The sequence below is a fragment of the Gossypium arboreum genome, chromosome 10 (assembly GCF_025698485.1).
Source record: "Gossypium arboreum isolate Shixiya-1 chromosome 10, ASM2569848v2, whole genome shotgun sequence".
Classification (NCBI taxonomy): Eukaryota; Viridiplantae; Streptophyta; class Magnoliopsida; order Malvales; family Malvaceae; genus Gossypium; species Gossypium arboreum.
The window spans coordinates 16,573,254-16,591,034 of NC_069079.1; the positions used below are offsets into that span (position 1 = coordinate 16,573,254).

General features: G+C 34.6%; 1 non-coding gene across 1 annotated transcript; it reads right to left on the bottom strand.

The window, feature by feature from the left end:
• Positions 1 to 16,818: 16,818 nt before the first annotated feature.
• Positions 16,819 to 16,925, bottom strand: LOC128282987 (small nucleolar RNA R71). The gene has a single exon (XR_008273333.1). It is a non-coding gene; the product is annotated as a small nucleolar RNA R71 (small nucleolar RNA).
• Between the last annotated feature and the right edge of the window lie 856 nt (positions 16,926 to 17,781).

Sequence of the window (17,781 nt, forward strand, 5' to 3'; positions counted from 1 at the left end):
AATCACCGGTGAGAAATTATAAGTGTAGCACTGTAAGAATCAGTTCACCGGACAACTGTTGAACAAATAAGCATAAATTTGGGACGACGAAAAATATTTTTATTATTAATTATATTATTAAATTAATATTAAAAATATATTTATTTATTTTAATAATAGAGTTATATTCATTTAAACTATTATTGTTAAACTATCTTTATTTGATAATATGTTTTGATATAATAAATTAAAGTATTTTTAATAAAAGTTCAAGTTGAACAAAATTGATAAAATCAAGTTAAAATGGTTTCAATTGAGTTAAACATTTTCAATCATATTAAAACTGTATTTAAACAAGTCAATATTGCACCATACCTTTTGGTCAAGTGTCGATAGTTTTCAAGATATCAATACCCATCCTAAAATCGATATCAAATTGACATTTTGTCTTCAATTTATACAAAAATTATAGATACGATTACGAAAAGTATCGATACCTTTGACCAGGTATCGATAAATTGCATTTGGTATCGTTGTAAACTAATTTAACGGTCACTGAATCAGGCATTAAATGTTAATAGTATCAATACTCGTAGAAAAAAGTATCGATACCTTTTGTTGCAAGTGAATTTAATAATCTAGTATTTTCATCCCCAACAGCTCTATTAACTTTCTGAGGTGAGCTCGTAATCGATTTAGAATTACAAGTCACTCGATTACCCGACTGTTTCCAAACAGGTACTTGTTGCTAAAGAAATAAAAATAAGAATCTCAAAAACAAAGGCTTGTACGAGAAAAGAACCAACGTTAAAGAACGTGACCCATTTTCTATACAACAAAGAATTGAAACAAGAATTAGAATCGAACAAACCTCTACCTATTGTTTATGAAAAAAACAAGAACCAAAGGTATAAGAAATGAAAAAGAACGTCACAAAGAAAAGAGTCTTGATAAGTTCAGATTGTGTGTTCTTAAGAACTCAAGAGAAAAATTCTCACAATATGCAAATTCATTTATCATCCACCAAAGTACAAACTGAGCAATTATTTATAGTCAATTCTTAGGCATATGAACAGCCAATATCAAGCATGGAATTGAATGTCTTAACTATGCATGAATGCATGAAGCACACAAATAGTTACAAAACTCCCGTCTTAAATGTTGGCAATTAAAGGGACTTTGGCTAGCTGAATGGCCACTTAAAATGAATATGAACCCTTTGATAATTCTTCTACTAAATTCAAACAATAAATGCTTGTGTCTTTAAATCTCCTCCTATTGAATGCATCTATTCAAGGCTGGAATTCTAATAGTGATGAAGTTGATGAAAAGTCACTTGTTTTCCAAAGGTCATGTTTAGCTTCCATCTTGAATACTCTATTAAATTCATGCATTAAATCACCTCATAATGATTGAGTTTCTTTTTTCTTCTTTCCATTGAATTCTAGTTTGAAGATGAAAGGTTTTCAACGATAGTAACCTGCAAAATAATTTACATAAAGCTTCAATGCATAATTAAACAAACAAATGCATAATCGAAATGAATGCAACAAAAAAAAAACAACAAACAATGAAGCATAATTAAAACACCACTTTATTTATAAATGCAATAGAACAATGAATGAAGCATAAATATAAAACAACTCTATGTATGAATGCAACAAAATAGTCAATGAAGCATAATTAAAACACCACTTTATTTATGGATGCAACAGAACAATGAATGAAGTATAAATAAAGCAACTCTTTTTATGAATAGAGCAAAACAATCAATGAAGAATAAATAAAACAACTTTATTTCTTGATGCAACAAAACAATCAATGAAGCATAAATAAAGCAACTTTATTTATGAATGCAAGTATGCTTTAAAATGCTTATTGAACAATGTATAAAATGTTGCAAAGTTGATGCTCCTTATTAAATTCAGATTGAAATGTAGATTGTTTCAATTCATCCCAACTGGCTTGTACGAAAACATTAAGTGCCTCTTTAAACTTTCTAGCCCTCGCCCTCATAATGGGTCCCATAGGTATGTGCAAAACCTTCACATTTGGAACTGAGGACGTTCCCATGCTCACATCATCCCCTCCCTCTTCGAGAGGATTTGTCCTTAAGTTAGAAACATTAAAACTCGCACTAACATTATACTCACCTAAGAGATCTATCTTATAAGAGTTATCATTAATTTTCTCCACAACTCGAAAAGGACCATCTCTTCTTGGAAGGAGTTTAGATTTTCGTTAGGCAGGAAACTGTTCTTTTCGCATGTGTACCCAACCAAATATCCGAGTTTAAATCCAAAGGTGTAAGAGTATTAAAACTATACACTATCTCAAAAGGAGAAAATCTAATGGCAGAATGCACACTTCGATTGTATGCAAATTCAACATGTGGTAAACACTCTTCCTACGTCTTTAAATTTTGTTGAATGATAGCTTAAAGTAGTGTTGACAATGTACAGTTTACAACTTTGATTTTTCCATTAGATTGGGGATGACATGTAGTGGAAAACAAAAGTTTAGTGCCTAGCTTAACACATAAGGTTTTCCAAAAGTAGCTCAAAAACTTGGTATCTCAACCAGACACAATACTTTTTGGAATCCCATGTAACCTGACAATTTCCTTGAAAAACAAGTTAGTAATATACTTAGCATCATCAGTTTTTTGATAAGGTATAAAATGAGCTATTTTGGAAAAATGGTCCACCACAACAAAAATGGAATCTTTCCCACTACTAGACCTTGGCAAACCTAACACAAAATCCATTGACAGATTTCCATCCAAGGTTTTATGGGTATAGGTAATGGGGTGTACAAACCATGGGGATTTACTCACGATTTAGCCCTTTTGCAAATTATACAATTTTGATAAAAACGCTCGACTCCTCATATGTTGCCAAAAAAATGTTCATGCAAAACATCTAGAGTTTTTGCAACTCAAAATGTCCCATTAAGCCTCCCCGTGAGCTTCTTTTGCAAGTAGCTCTCGAACAAAACTCATTGGTATACAAAGCTTATTTTCTCAAAAAAGAAATCCATCTTGAAAAACTTACTAAAGGTTTTTTTTCACAAGCTGCAAAAACATTGCCAAAATCAAAGTCATGTTTATACAAATCTTTCATGTGCTCAAATCTAGCAATTTAGCATCCAAAGTAGTAAGCAATACATACTGCTGAGATAATACATCAACAACTACATTTTCCTTACCTTGCTTGTATTTAATGACATAAGGAAAAGTGTCAAAAAATTCTACCCATTTGGCATATCGCTTGTTGAGTTTGTGTTAGCTCTTCAAGTGCTTAAGAGATTCATGATCGATGTGGATCACAAAATCTTTCGGCCAAAGATAATGTTGCCAAGTCTCTAAGGCTTTAACCAAAGCACATAATTCCTTATCGTACGTAGAGTTCAATGTGGCTCCACCCAACTTTTAGCTAAAATATGCAATTGGTTGTCCTTCTTGCGTCAAAACTACTACAATACCTATTCTTGATGCATCACATTCTATTTCAAAAGCTTTAGCAAAATCAAGTAAGGCAAGCAATGGCGCATTAATCAATTTTTCCTTAAGCAAATTAAAAGCTTTTTTTTTGTGGCTCTTCGCACTTAAATCCCACAGTTTTCTTAATAATTTCAGTTAAATGAGCGGCTATACTACTAAAATCTTTAACAAACCTGCGGTAGAAGCTAGCAATTCTAGGAAAGCTTCTAATGTTACTTACACTTATGGATGTTAACCAATCCTTGATTGCACTAACCTTTTCATCATCCACTTCAATTCCTTTTGAACTCACGATGAAACTTAAAAACACCAACTTATCAGTACAAAAAGAACATTTATTAAAATTTGCAACAATTTCTCTTTTCGAAGCACTTCCAAAACAAGTTTCAAGTGATTAACATGATCCTCAAAACACTTGTTATAAATTAATATATCATCAAAGTAGGCTACACAAAACCTACCGATGAACGCTTGTAATACATGATTCATAAGTTTCATAAACGTGCTGGGTGCATTGGTTAAGCTAAACGACATTACTAACCATTTATACAAACCGTGTTTTATCTTGAAAGCGGTTTTCCATTCATCACCTTATTGCATTCAAATTTGGTGATATCCACTTTTAAGGTCAATTTTGGTAAAAATGATGGACCCATGTAGCTCATTGAGCATGTCATCTAATCGAGGTATAGGGTGTCGATACTTTATCGTGATCTTATTTACAACACGACAACTAATACACATTCATCAAGTTCCATCCTTCTTTGGAACTAAAAAAATAGGAACAATGCATGGGCTTAAACTTTCTCACACATAACCTTTTTCTATAAGCTCACGAATTTGCCTGTAATAGCCCATTTTAGGGTCAAATCAGAATAGTGGTTTCAGGACCATGAATCTGACGAAAAAAGATTTTTTTTAATTTTTCTATGGTCTACAGTTTCATGGAATTGTTTCATGAAAATTTCATTCGAAAATTTTATCGATTGGGCACTCAATTTAGTTAAAAGGACTAAATTGCAATAGGTGCAAAATGTGTGTTCTAGAAGCTAGAGGTGTCTAATTTCTATGAAATTTTAAACTGAAGGTCCTTAGATGGTAACTAGACCATTTGTTAATTAGATGGACAAAAATGGACATGATTAGGTGAAATTTTAAAGTTATGCATGAAGGGCATTTTGGTTATTTGTCAAATAAAGCCAAAATACATAAATAAAAGTCTTCATCTTCATCAATTTAGTCCCGCTTGGCCGAAATTTATAAGATGAATACATATCTAGGGTTTTTCAAGCTTCCAACCTCGACTGTGAGTTCGTTCTAGTCTCATTTTTAATGATTTTCATGTTTTTGATATCCTTGTAACCTAATCTAGCTATTTCAAGGGCTAATTTGAAAGAAAGATAAAGTTTAAAATTTTACCCATGTTAGATATTTGTGTATTTTGATTTCTAATGGTAGAAAATGCATGTTTGGTGTTAGATAAACAACTTTTGCTAAGTGATTTTTGGTAAAAATGTCAAAAATGACTTTTTTGTAAAAGTTATAAAATTAGTAAAAGTGTGATTAAGTGGAAAATGTCGGCTGGTATAAGTATGAAAATGGTTCAGCTAGGCTTTAGTTTTGAAGAAATTGAATACATTTCAATTTACGAGCCTAGGGACTAAATTGTAAAAATGTGAAACATTAGGGACAAAAATGTAATTTTCCCATAATATGATTTTGGGCTAAATTGAATAATGTGAGTATTAAATGAGTTAAATTTTTTTATTATAGATCAAGAAAAATGAGGTTCGAACCTAGATCGGGGAAAAAACAAAGTGTTTGACGATTAGGTCCAATTCTACTATTTTTGTACCGAGGTAAATTCTTATGTAAATAATACATTGTTATTTTTATGTTTGAAATGCATTAATATTGTATGAATTGTGATTGAATCTTTAGATGTATTCGACAAAGTTTTAACAAACGATAAATCCCGGTTGAACCTTAGGAATAGAATAAGATACGAGTGACATATCACTAGTAACCCATGTGTATGTGCAATTATGTAATCTGGGTGCTGGTCTCGTACGTCCTACCAGTGGCTGGGTAGTCCAACATGTGTTGTGGATAGTAGCACTGTGTAACTACGTCTTGACTAATAGCTTGTGTGAGCAGGTCTATGAATAGCTCGAAAATGAGCCCATATGTATTATGAGATATGAAGTAGCTTTGGCTACATATATCGCACTTGTGTGCAAGATTTTTGAGTATCCATTAATATTTCGAGTGTTCAACGGGAATGTTAACAGTTGTGAAAGGATATAGTTATGTTGCGAGTTGGTACAGGTATGTACGTAAAACTCATAAGTAATAAGCTCGATATGTGATGAACTCTTAGTAGGATTATGATTTAGTAAGTTATGATTATGAGATTTTGATAACGTTCATGCTAACCTTCATCATGTTAATTGTATGTTAAATATGTTGTCATGATGCTTATTATTTGCGTAGGAACTTAATAAGCTATATAGCTTACTCCTCTTTTTTTTCCCTTGTCTTATAGTGTCACCAAGCTAGCTCAAGATTCAAAGATCGTCAAAGATCCACTCACACTATCAACAATTATTTTGGTACCAATGAATTCAAAATTTTGAGTTATGGCAATGATAGGGGACTTGGTCATTTTGTTACGTGTCATAATTGATTTGGTCAAATGTGTTGGCTTATATTGGCTAGAAGTTCATTTTGTATAAGGCCATTGGAAATGGGCTAATATTGGTTATAAGTATAATCATATAGTGATGCCTTTCATGAATGATGTGTTGATGTCTTGGTTGTAGATGTTTGGTTGTACGTATATGTTTGGATTGGTGTTATGTTATGTTGTATAGGTGTGTGCATTAAAGGGTGCCAAAATGGCTTGGTAAATAGCCTTATTTTTGTCCACAAGGGTAGACACACAGGCATGTGTCTAGGCCATGTGCGATACACGGCTTGCCCCACAGGCATGTGTTTAGGCCGTGTGTCCCCTGCATCCTAATTTTTGCAAAATAAAATGCCCAATATTGAGTACATGGGCAGAGACATGGCCATGTGTCTCAGCCGTGTGATGGCCACGGCCTTGGACACGGGCGTGTGTCCTGGGCGTGTGAAGTCTGCACCTATTTAATGAAAAATCATAAATTTTAAATCGACCACACGGCCTAGCACAGGGGCATATGACTTGGCCGTGTGTCTTCAATTTGTTCTTGGGTGACAAACAGAGAGTTACACGGGTTCGGGACACGGGTGTGTGTGACCACACGGCCTGCCCACACGAACATGTTCGATAGCCACACGGGCTTGTGACCTCTGTTTAGTGAAAAATTTTCTAAATTTGTAAAATTTTCTAAAGTTCTCGATTTAGTCCTGAACCACTTCCAAAAAATGTTTTGGATCTCGTAGGCTCATAATAGGGACTTTATGATTAAATGGAAAAAGTTTTAATTTGGACGCCAATGTATAACCTGAAATTGTATGTTTGTTCGTGTGATAATTTCGGTAATGCCTCGTACCCTGTTTCAGCGTTGAATACGAGTAAGGGGTGTTACATTGCCATTGTAACTCTTTGGTCTCCTCCGGGTTGCTTTGATAAGTAGGTCGATTCAGAATTGTAGTTCCCAAAATAAAGTGAATTCGGTGTTCAATTCCTCTTAGTGGTAGTTGTAACAGCCCATTTTTCAGTGAGATTGGAACAGTGGTTTCAAGACCACAAATCTGATCTGAGGATAAGATTTATTTTTATTTCATTATGTGGTTCATATTATAATAGGCATGTCGTGTGAAAATGTTGATGCGAAAATTTTATCGATTAAGTGTTCAATTACGAGAAGGACTAAATCGCATAAAATGTGAAAGTTGAATTCTAGTAGCTATAAGAATCAAATAGCTACGAAATTCAAAAATAGAGGTCCTTATATGGTAATTAGACCATTAAAGAAGTATGTAGATTTTTTTTTTGATGACTCATCCATGGAAATATAGAAAAAGGGCAAGGACTAAATTGGAAATTGCAAAATACTTAATTAATTAAAAGATGAAAAGAAAATATCATCTTATTTTTGTCGTCCTCAACCTAAAATTCTATGGAAACCCTAGGAGAGAGAGGGGAAACTTTCAAGGCTTAATTGGGTAAGTTTTCTTATCCCGCTTTTAGTAATTTTGATATTTTTGAAACTGGGATAGCTTAATCTCTCTATTTGAGGGATTAATTTGAAAAGTTATCAAAGTATGGAAAATGGTTCAAGGATGTATATGATGAAAATTAGAAATTTATGGTAGGAAAATGAAAGGTTGTTGATAGATAAACAACTTTTACAAAGTGATTTTTTATGGAAACATGGTTTAGGGACTAAAATGTAAACTTGTGAAATTGAAGAAAAATTCTGATTTTTTATGAATATATGTGCTGTAAAATTTGTAATGGGATTTTGGTTAGGCTTGGAATAGGGAGTAAATTGCACAAGTTTCATTTTTCGAGCCTAGGGACGAAATCAAAATTTATAGAATAGTTATGGGCAAAATGGTAATTTTGTCTAGGACATAAATTGAGTCCATTTAAATAAGAAATGTGTGAAAATAATGGTTAAATTCATTTATATAGCTCTGGACAACACTAATTCGAGGATAGATCAAGGAAAAGAAAATGTTTCGAATTAGTAGATTTCTAACGCGAATAAGTGTCGAGGTAAGTTCGTGTAACTTAATCCAGCATGTAAATATATTTAATTGAATGTTGTGTTGTATGGAATGTGATTTATAATGATGTAAATTACTTGAATGCTATCATGAATTCAATACATGCTTGAAATGGTGAGAAAGGGTTAAGTCTCGATTGAATATTGGATTCCGATGATTATATTCGCTTTCTCGAAACGAATAATGTCCTGCATTTGTTGCGGACGGGATTTAGCTCGGACTAGCAATTCTGTTGACCTTGTTATAGAAAGGATTTAGCCCAAACAGGTAATCCTGATATAATACCTCTCGAGTATATGTTACGATTAGGGATTAGCCTGGACTAGTAATCCTAATTGAGCTCTTCTAAGCATACGTTATATAAAAGATTTAGCCTAGACTGGTAATCCTATTATATGATATGTGGCTCGAAAGTGTGTTCCTTGATTAAGTACCCTAAAGGGTACCATTGAATAAGAGTTGATGGATTATGGAATCGTACACCTCGAGTGTACTACTTGAGCATCCATTAGAATTTCAATGATTCAATGAACATATAACTCTAGACATGGCATGAGAATTATGAGATGAATGATAATGTGTTGAAAGAGTGTTGCATGATGAGCTCATCTATTCTTACTTGATGTAAATGTAAACTTTGTGACTAACATGTTTGATTGGATGCATGTGTTTAGGCAATTTAGCCAAATGGATGCAAAACTTGTTATTGAATGCTTAGATTTAATAAACGAGATTGATAAGTTTAGTTTCCGTTATACGAACTTACTAAGCATGTAATGCTTACTCCATTTTATTTTTCCCCTATTTTATAGTGCTCAGAAGCTCGCGAAGGTTGGAGTATCATTGGAGCATCGTCACACTATCAACTAGTCATTTTGGGTATACTTGGTAAAATCATTTTGGTATAATGGCATGTATAGGACAACTTGACCATTAGTAGCTTGATAATGATGTTTTGTAACCTAGCCATTGGAATGGCTAGTAATGGTTCATTTTGGTATTACTAAGTAGGTTATCATGATATATATATATATATATATATATATATATATATATACATGTGTTATGTTAAGTATATGTGAACAAAGGATGTTATTGCCTAGTTAATTCAAGGTAAGATTGTAAACACACATACATGTAATGGTATGCTATGTTGAATGATGGAAATTGCCTAAATTGAATGCTTGAAATGGTTGGTATTGGTTGTGTGTTTCAAGTGCAGGTCTTGGGTGAAATTTTGGGTGAGAAATGAAGCTAGAGATGGCTTCTTTTTGTCCACACGGGCATGTGTCTAGACCGTGTGTGATACACGGCTTGGTAATATAGGCATGTGTTTAGGTCGTGTGTCCCCTATACCTTAATTTTGAGAAACAAAATGCTTAGAATTGGACACACGGGCAGAGACACGGGCTTGTGTCTCAGCTGTGTGGTTGACACGGCCTTGGACACGGGCGTGTTACATGGCCATGTGAAAACTACACCTAAATTTTGAAAATTAAATTCGCCACACGGCCTAGCACATGAGCGTGTGACTTGGCCGTGTGACTTCTATTTCTTCATGCCTTAAAAGTCAGAGAGTTACACGGGTTTGGGACACGAGCATGTGTAGTACATGGCATGACCACACAGGTGTGTCCCTAGACCACACGGGCGTGTGAGCCCTACAACTTTGGAAAATTTTTGAAATGTCACGAAAAATTTTATGAGTTTCCGATTAAGTCCCAACTCGATTCTAATGCTTGTATTGGACCTCAAGGGTCCAATTAAGGGATGTTTTGAATGATCTCAGTAAATGAATAGTAAATTTATAAGAATTATTTGTAAAATGTTCTGAAAGTTCTAGTAAGGCTCCAAAACCCTATTTCGACGACGAATACGTGTTGGGGGTGTTACAGTTGTAGTCCATCGGGAAATACAATCGGGAATCTCATCGGGAAATACATTTTAAAAATCTTGCAAGAGAGAAACAATCGCACTAGGAAGATTTTCATTAAGTTCGTTAGTGGCAAAATATGCCTCTTTGTACAAAAGTACAAGTAATGGCTGGTAAGACAAAATAGCTTTCTCAACCTCTCAATTTTTTTCATAAAACTTCAATTTATTTTTCTTTACTCTTTTTTCTTACCACAACCTCTTTTTCTTGCTCTTTTATTTTTTCTTTTTCACTCTTTTTTTTCCCTCATGCTCTTTTTCTTTGTCATTTTTTGCATTCTTTTGCTGTTACCTCATTCTTTTTTTTTCCACTCTCTTCCTTCAAACGTATTTGATCTTCATACACTTGTTTAGGTATCATGGGTACAAGTGTGATGGCTTATCCATTGAATTTGAGAGAATAGTGGTTGGTGAAGCCATCGTGAATAACTTTTCGATCCTTTTGCCATGGACGTCCAAGTAAGATGTGGCCTACATGCATAGGACCAACGTCACATAATGCCTCATCTTTGTATCTTCCGATGGTAAATGACAACTTCACTTGTTTTACCACATTAATCTTATCTCCATCATTCAACTATTGCAGTTTGTATGGTTGTGGATGTTTAATTGTGACCAATCCAAGTTTTTCCACCAAATCGAGCTTGCTACATTCATGCAACTATCGCCATCAATAATCATGCTGCACACTTTTCTCTTGATGTGGCAATGGGTGCCGAATATGTTCTCCCTTTGCTGCAACTTTTCTTTAGCTTGTGTGCTTAATGCATATTTTGTTACAAATAGCTCACCTTCAACCGGATACTCAACTTCACTCTTATATTCATTGATGGCATGTCATCATCTGTTTCTCCCTCAGTTTCAATCTCTCCATTGTCCTTGAAAATCATAACATTTTGATTTGGGCATTAGCTGGCAATGTGCCCTCTTCTCAAGCATTTAAAACATTTGAAATCTTGGGAACAAATAGTTGACCCTTCCCCCTTGCTCTTATCTAAAACAAATCTTTTTTAGCATCTTTAAAAGTTTCAAATTTACCTTTCACTTGAGGCCTTGCATCCCTTTTTTAGGAACTTTGGTTCCATGTTGAGGATGAACCTGAATGGTGTATCACCCTGGTAGAACCTTTTCTTTTGAATTGCCTTTTGATTAATTCAACATAATGCTACAACTCAACAACGTTGGTAGTCTCTCGGTATAATCCAGCCAAGAACCTTGCCATTGTAACCTCTTGATCCTCCTCGACATTGGCACGGATCATTGCAATTTCCATCTCTTTGTGATAGTCCTCCGCACTCTTGTTCCCTTAGGAAAGATTTTGAAGCTTTTAATAAAGATCCCTTTGGTAATGGTTTGGAATGAACCTCTGTCTCATTATGGCTTTCATTTCGGCCCATATCTCCACCGAATGCTCTCAATTTCTTCTTCTAAACATGGTTAGTTGATCCCACCAATTTATAACATATAAGAAATGAAAAAAAAACGTCACAAAGAAAAGAGTCTTGATAAGTTCAGATTGTGTGTTCTAAAGAACTCAAGAGAAAAATTCTCATATTATGCAAATTCATTTATCATCCACCAAAGTACAAACTGAGCAATTATTTATAGTCAATTCTTAGGCATATGAACAGCCAATATCAAACATGAAATTGAGGATCTTAACTATGCATGAATGCATGAAGCATACAAATAGTTACAAAACTCCCATCTTGAATGTTGGCAATTAAAGGGACTTTGGCTAACTGAATGGTCACTTAAAATGAATGTGAACCCTTCGGTAATTTTTCTAATAAATTCAGCCAATGAATTCTTGTGTCTTTAAATCTCCCCCCATTGAACGTGTCTATTCAAGGATGGAATTCTAATAGCCATGAAGTTGATGAAAATTCACTTGTTTTCCAAAGTTCATGTTTTGTTTCCATCTTAAATGATTGTAACAGCCTAATTTTGGGCCTAGCCGGAACAGTGATTTTGGGACCACAAATCCGATGATAAAAAAATTATTTTTTATATTTTATGGTCTCCAATTTCATGGAATGAGTTCGTGAAATTTTCGTTCGAAAATTTTGACGTTTGGGCACTCAATTTAGTCAAAAAGACTAAATTGTAAAAAGTGCAAAAGTTGAGTTCTACATGTTAGAGGTGCCCAATTGTTATGAAATTTTAAATTGGAGGTCTTTTTATGGTAATTAGACCATTGGTTAAGTTGGTGGACAAAAATGGATATAGTCAGGCATGTTTCCAAAGTTTTTCATTAAGGGCATTTTGGTCATTTAGTTATTAAAATGAATTAAAAACAAAATTAAAAGCCAATTTTTGTCCATATTCAACCCCTTGGCTGAAACTTGGATGGAGAAACCATGGCTAGGTTCAAGCTTTCAAGCTAGATTGTAAGTCCGTTCTAGCCCCGTTTTTAATGATTTTTACATTTTCAAAATCCTCGTAACAAGATTTATCTATTTCTACCACTAATTTGAGATATGGTTAAAGTATAGGGTTTTTATCCATGATGAGTATGTGTGTATTTTGATGTTTAATGGTAGAAAATGCTTGTTTATGGTTAGAGAAATGACTTTTACTAAGTCATTTTCGGTGAAAATGCATAAAAGGACCTATTTGTAAAGCTATGAAATATATGTTAAAAATCTGATTTAATGGAAAATGTGGGCTGCTATAAGCATGAAAATGATTCAACTATGCATGGTCAGTAAAGAAATTGAACACATTTCATTTTACAAGCCTAGGGACTAAAATGTAAATATGTGAAACTTTAGGGGCAAAAACATAATTTTTCCATAATGTGATTTTTGGATCACATTGAATAATGTGACTAATAAATAGACTAAATGTGATATTATAGATCAAAGAAAACGAGGTTCGAACCTAGAATAGGGGAAAAACGAGAAATTAACGGTTAGGTCCCTTTTTTTGCCATTTTGGTATTGAGGTAAGTTCGTATGTGAATAATGCATTATTATGTTTGTATTTTAAATATTTTAAATGCTTCGTTAATGTGTGGAGTGAATGATTAATTCTATGGATATAATTGACAAGTTCCGATAAATGTGAAAAATCTCGTTTGAACCTTAGGAATAGAATAGGATACGAGTGACATGTCAACTAGGAACCTTGTGATTTATGAGCTCATGAGATATGTGATATATGTTTATGTGGTTCCAGGTGCTGGTCATGTACGTCCTATAGGTGGATGGGTAGTCCGACATGTGTTGCGAATACTTGACAACTTGTGTGAGTAGCCCATGCAGCTACGTCCTGACCGACAGCTTGTGTGAGCAGACCCGTGAGTAGCTTGAGAATGAGCCTTCATGTGTTATGAGATATGAGGTAGCTTTGGTTACGTATGAGGCACTTACGTGCGAGACTTTCCGAGTATTCTTTAGTATTCCGAGTGGTTCAATGGGTATATCAATGATGAGATGAAAAAAAGTATAAATATGTTACAAGATGGTACAGGTATGTACAACAACTTATGAGAAATGAGCTCGGTGTGCGATGAACATTTTGTAAGAATGTAATCCAGTAAGTTACACTTGAGAAATATCGATAACCCTATGAGTATTGATTTACACTTAAGATGAATGGATACATGATAAGATTTGATAATGATCATGTGATAGGTTTATGAGCCTAATTGAATTGTGATATAATATGATTTATTTATTTAAATCGTGTTTCATTGGATATGAGGAAAAGGAAAGAGAGGCATAATTACCAAATAAAGTCATTATGAGAATATAGTAAGATATGAGCTTAGACAAGTGAAAGGTGCTTGAACTATATATTAAAATTATGATTACTCATAAATAATGTGCATGTGATTAAGAGGATGGAAATAACTTGTTAAATAATGTGATATGTTATAATGAGGAGACTATGGTGGCTAGGCTAATGCCAAGGCATGTAAATGGTGTTTATAAGTTAAAAGAGTAAGCACTATGAATGAATAAGTGGTAATCTTGAGATTTAATGCAAATTGTAATAATAGTATTCTTTTGGATGGATAAAGTAAATGAATGTTAATAGTTGTTTATTATTTGCATATGAACTTACTAAGCTTTACTCCCCTTCCTTTCCTATCTCTTATAGGTTAATTTAGCTGGCTCGGGTTGGAGTTCACCGGAGATGCTATCACACTATCATGTTATCATTTGGGTTTAAGTGAATGCAAGTATTTTAAGTTTATGGCATGTATAGAGACTTGGTCTATTGATTAATTATGTCATTGAAATGTGGTTTGTGATTGTGTATATGTGATGGGTTATGTTATTAGTGATGAATGCTTGTTGATATTATATTGGCATGTGTTGGTCATAATTGTGGATGTTTTGGTTGCCTAAGTATGTTATGTTTGTGCCTTTGAATTGATGTGAGTGTATGTGTGAATAAGGGTGGCAAATGGCTTGGTAAATAGCCTTTAATTTGTCCACTAGGGTAGACACACGGACATGTGTCTAGGCCGTGAGTGACACACGACCTGCCCCCATGGGCGTGTGATCCGGCCATGTGTCCCTTACTGATAAACCGTAATTTATACATATTTTTATCCCATGCTTAGTACATTTATGGATGATTTCTCCTTAAATTTGGTGAATTCGATGCTCCTAATTCTTTAATATCAATTTTATACTTAGGTGAGCATAGGAGGGCAAAAAGAGCGAGAAACGGGCTAAAAATGGAGAAAACGGGCCAACGTGGGAAATCAGCATGGCCTGGAGTTCCTTACACGGGTAAATCGCATGCCCATGTAGGCTTAAAGGCTCTAACACAGGTTGGACCTCCTTACACGGGTAGACTACACGCCCGTGTTAATTTGATAGAATCGACACACGACTTACACAGGTAGACCACACGCCCGTTCCTATTTAACAGCCTTGAGCACGGTCTTGAAGAAATCGCACACGAGCGTGTCCTTGTTGAGCCCAAGTTTAGTCCTATTCGAAAAAGCTACTTTGGAGGGCATTTAGGCATTTTAAAGCCTATTTGAACACCTTAGGAGGCAATTAGAACAGACACACATAGTTGGAGGCAAGGAATTACTCAAGGAAAGCTGATTGATCCACCTCAGAAGCCAGATTCATCATCAAGACTGAATATCTCCCTTCAATTTCCTTCAGGAGTTTTGGGTTTTCTTTATATTTTTTTATCATTATTCTTTTGAGATGTTTTTTTCCATAATTATGAACTAAACCCCCTAAAAACCTAAGGGGAATAAAACCTAAGATGGATCTTGTTATTATTATCTGAATTGTTTGATAAATATTTGACTTGTTCTTAATTATGTGTTCTTAATTCTTGTTTTAATATTCTAGGATATTGATTCAAGTTAATACACATATTCATAGGAGCAAAAGTCCTTGTCTAAGAGTAAATTTGTCATAATTAAGCGGAGTTGATTGCACACATAGAGATAGGGTGACAAGATTTTTCTGGATTAGGGTGAAACCTAATAAGGGAGTCCATAGATCGAGTTAATGCAACACTAGGGTTTTAATTAGAAAGAAATTTCAATTAATCAACCTAGGGTTAGACGTTATTAGTCTCGAGAGAGATAATAATATAACTTAGGGCTTTCTACGGATTAAGTTAAATGAATAAATCGTCTGATTCAGAGTTAAATAACAAGTCAAGTCTAGGTGGATTTTTCCTTGGGTATTGTCTTAATCAATCGAGTTTTCCTAAAAGCTTTTCCCCAGTTTTCTCTCTGTGCACCCTTAGTTTAGTTAATTAGTTTAGATAAACAAATCCCTTAATTTTTAGGTTAGATAATAAAAAGAAAGCAATTACTAGTACTCTTGGTTTTTTTGGGTTCGACAATCCAGTCTTACTAAAGCTATACTACTGTTCGATAGGTACACTTGCCTTCATCGTGATAATAGTTAGTTTCAAGAACGATTAATTATAAATTTTTAAAACTTGTCGCGAATATCACATATCAAGTTTTTGGCACCGTTGTCGGGGAAATAGGATATTAGGAACACTCGATTTTTATTACTTTAGCCATTTTACTTTATTTACAATTAAAATTTTTATTTTCTTTTCTAATTTTCTCTTTTATTCACTTCTGGTAGGTTTTTTTATAGTGTATGACTAGAAGAAACCCGTCGGGACCATTACTTTTTGATAGTGAGATTGATCGCACAGCTCACAGAAATCGAACAGAAATAAGGCGAAGCTTAAGATACTTAGAGGAAGAGCAAGAGGACGATATTCGAACCATAACCGAGGAAATGGCTGAAAATTAGGAAAATCCGCTACCTCCTGCGATTATTGCTGATTCAGTAAATCAGAATTATGCTCCACGCACTATGTATGATTATGCTAAACCGAATTTAACAGGAACTGAGTCAAGTATAGTTAGGGCTGCTATTGCTGCAAATAATTTTGAACTGAAACCTAACACTATTCAAATGATACAGCAATTTGTTCAGTTTGATGGTTTGCAGGATGAGGATCCAAACACTCACTTGGTGAATTTTCTGGAACTCTGTGACACATTTAAAATCAATGGTGTCTCTGATGATGCCATTCGTCTTTGGTTATTTCCCTTTTCATTAAGGAATATGGCTCAACAATGGTTGAACTCGTTACCAAGAGGGTCAATCACTACTTGCAAACAAATGACCGAAAAGTTTTTACTAAAATATTTTTCGCCGGCTAAAACGGCCAAATTAAGGAATGATATCTCTTCTTTTGTGCAGATGGATCTAGAAACACTCTATGATGCATGGAAGAGATACAAGGATCTGTTGAGATGGTGCCCTCACCATGGGTTACCACTCTGGCTACAGGTTTAAACTTTTCACAATGGCCTGAATCCTTCAACTAGACAGATGATTGACGCAGTCGCTGATGTGACTATCAATAATAAGACACCTAAGGATGCTTATGAATTTATAGAAGAAATGTCACTAAATAATTATCAGTGGCAAGTCATGAGGACAAAGCCAACGAAAGCAGCCGGCGTTTTTAACGTCGAATTGGTCACCATGCTCTCTAATCAGGTAGAACTTTTGAATAGAAAAATTGATGGTTTTCTTGGTTCTTCACAGGTTCAACCGGTAATGCAATGCAATGCAAGTGGAGGAGGGACGAGCAATTCAGAATACCCACCTTATGGCCACATCATGGAAGACGAGCAATTAAATTATATGGGTAATAATCCTCAACCTCAAAATAATCTTTATAGTAACACTTACAATGCAGGATGGAGGAACCACCCAAATTTCTCATGGGGAGGCCAAGGGAATCAAAGACCACCACCACCTCCAGGCTTCCAACAACCACCTTACCAATAAGAGAAAAAGCCGAACCTTAAGGAGATGCTAACGAAGTTTATATCAATGTCAGAAACTCATTTTTAGAATACTGAGATAGCACTTAAGAATCAACAAGTGTCGATCAAAGGGCTCGAAACTCAGATAGGATAACTTGCCAAGCTAATTTCTGAAAGACCACCAGGAAGTCTACCTAGAAACACCGAACCCAATCCAAAAGAGTATGTGAAAGCAGTTACATTAAGGAGTGGGAAAGTGTTAGCTGAATTTGAAAAGAAGCCACCAGAAAAAGTTGACAGAAAGGAGGTAGAACTCGAAAACAATGACAATATAATGCCAAAAGAATATAAACCA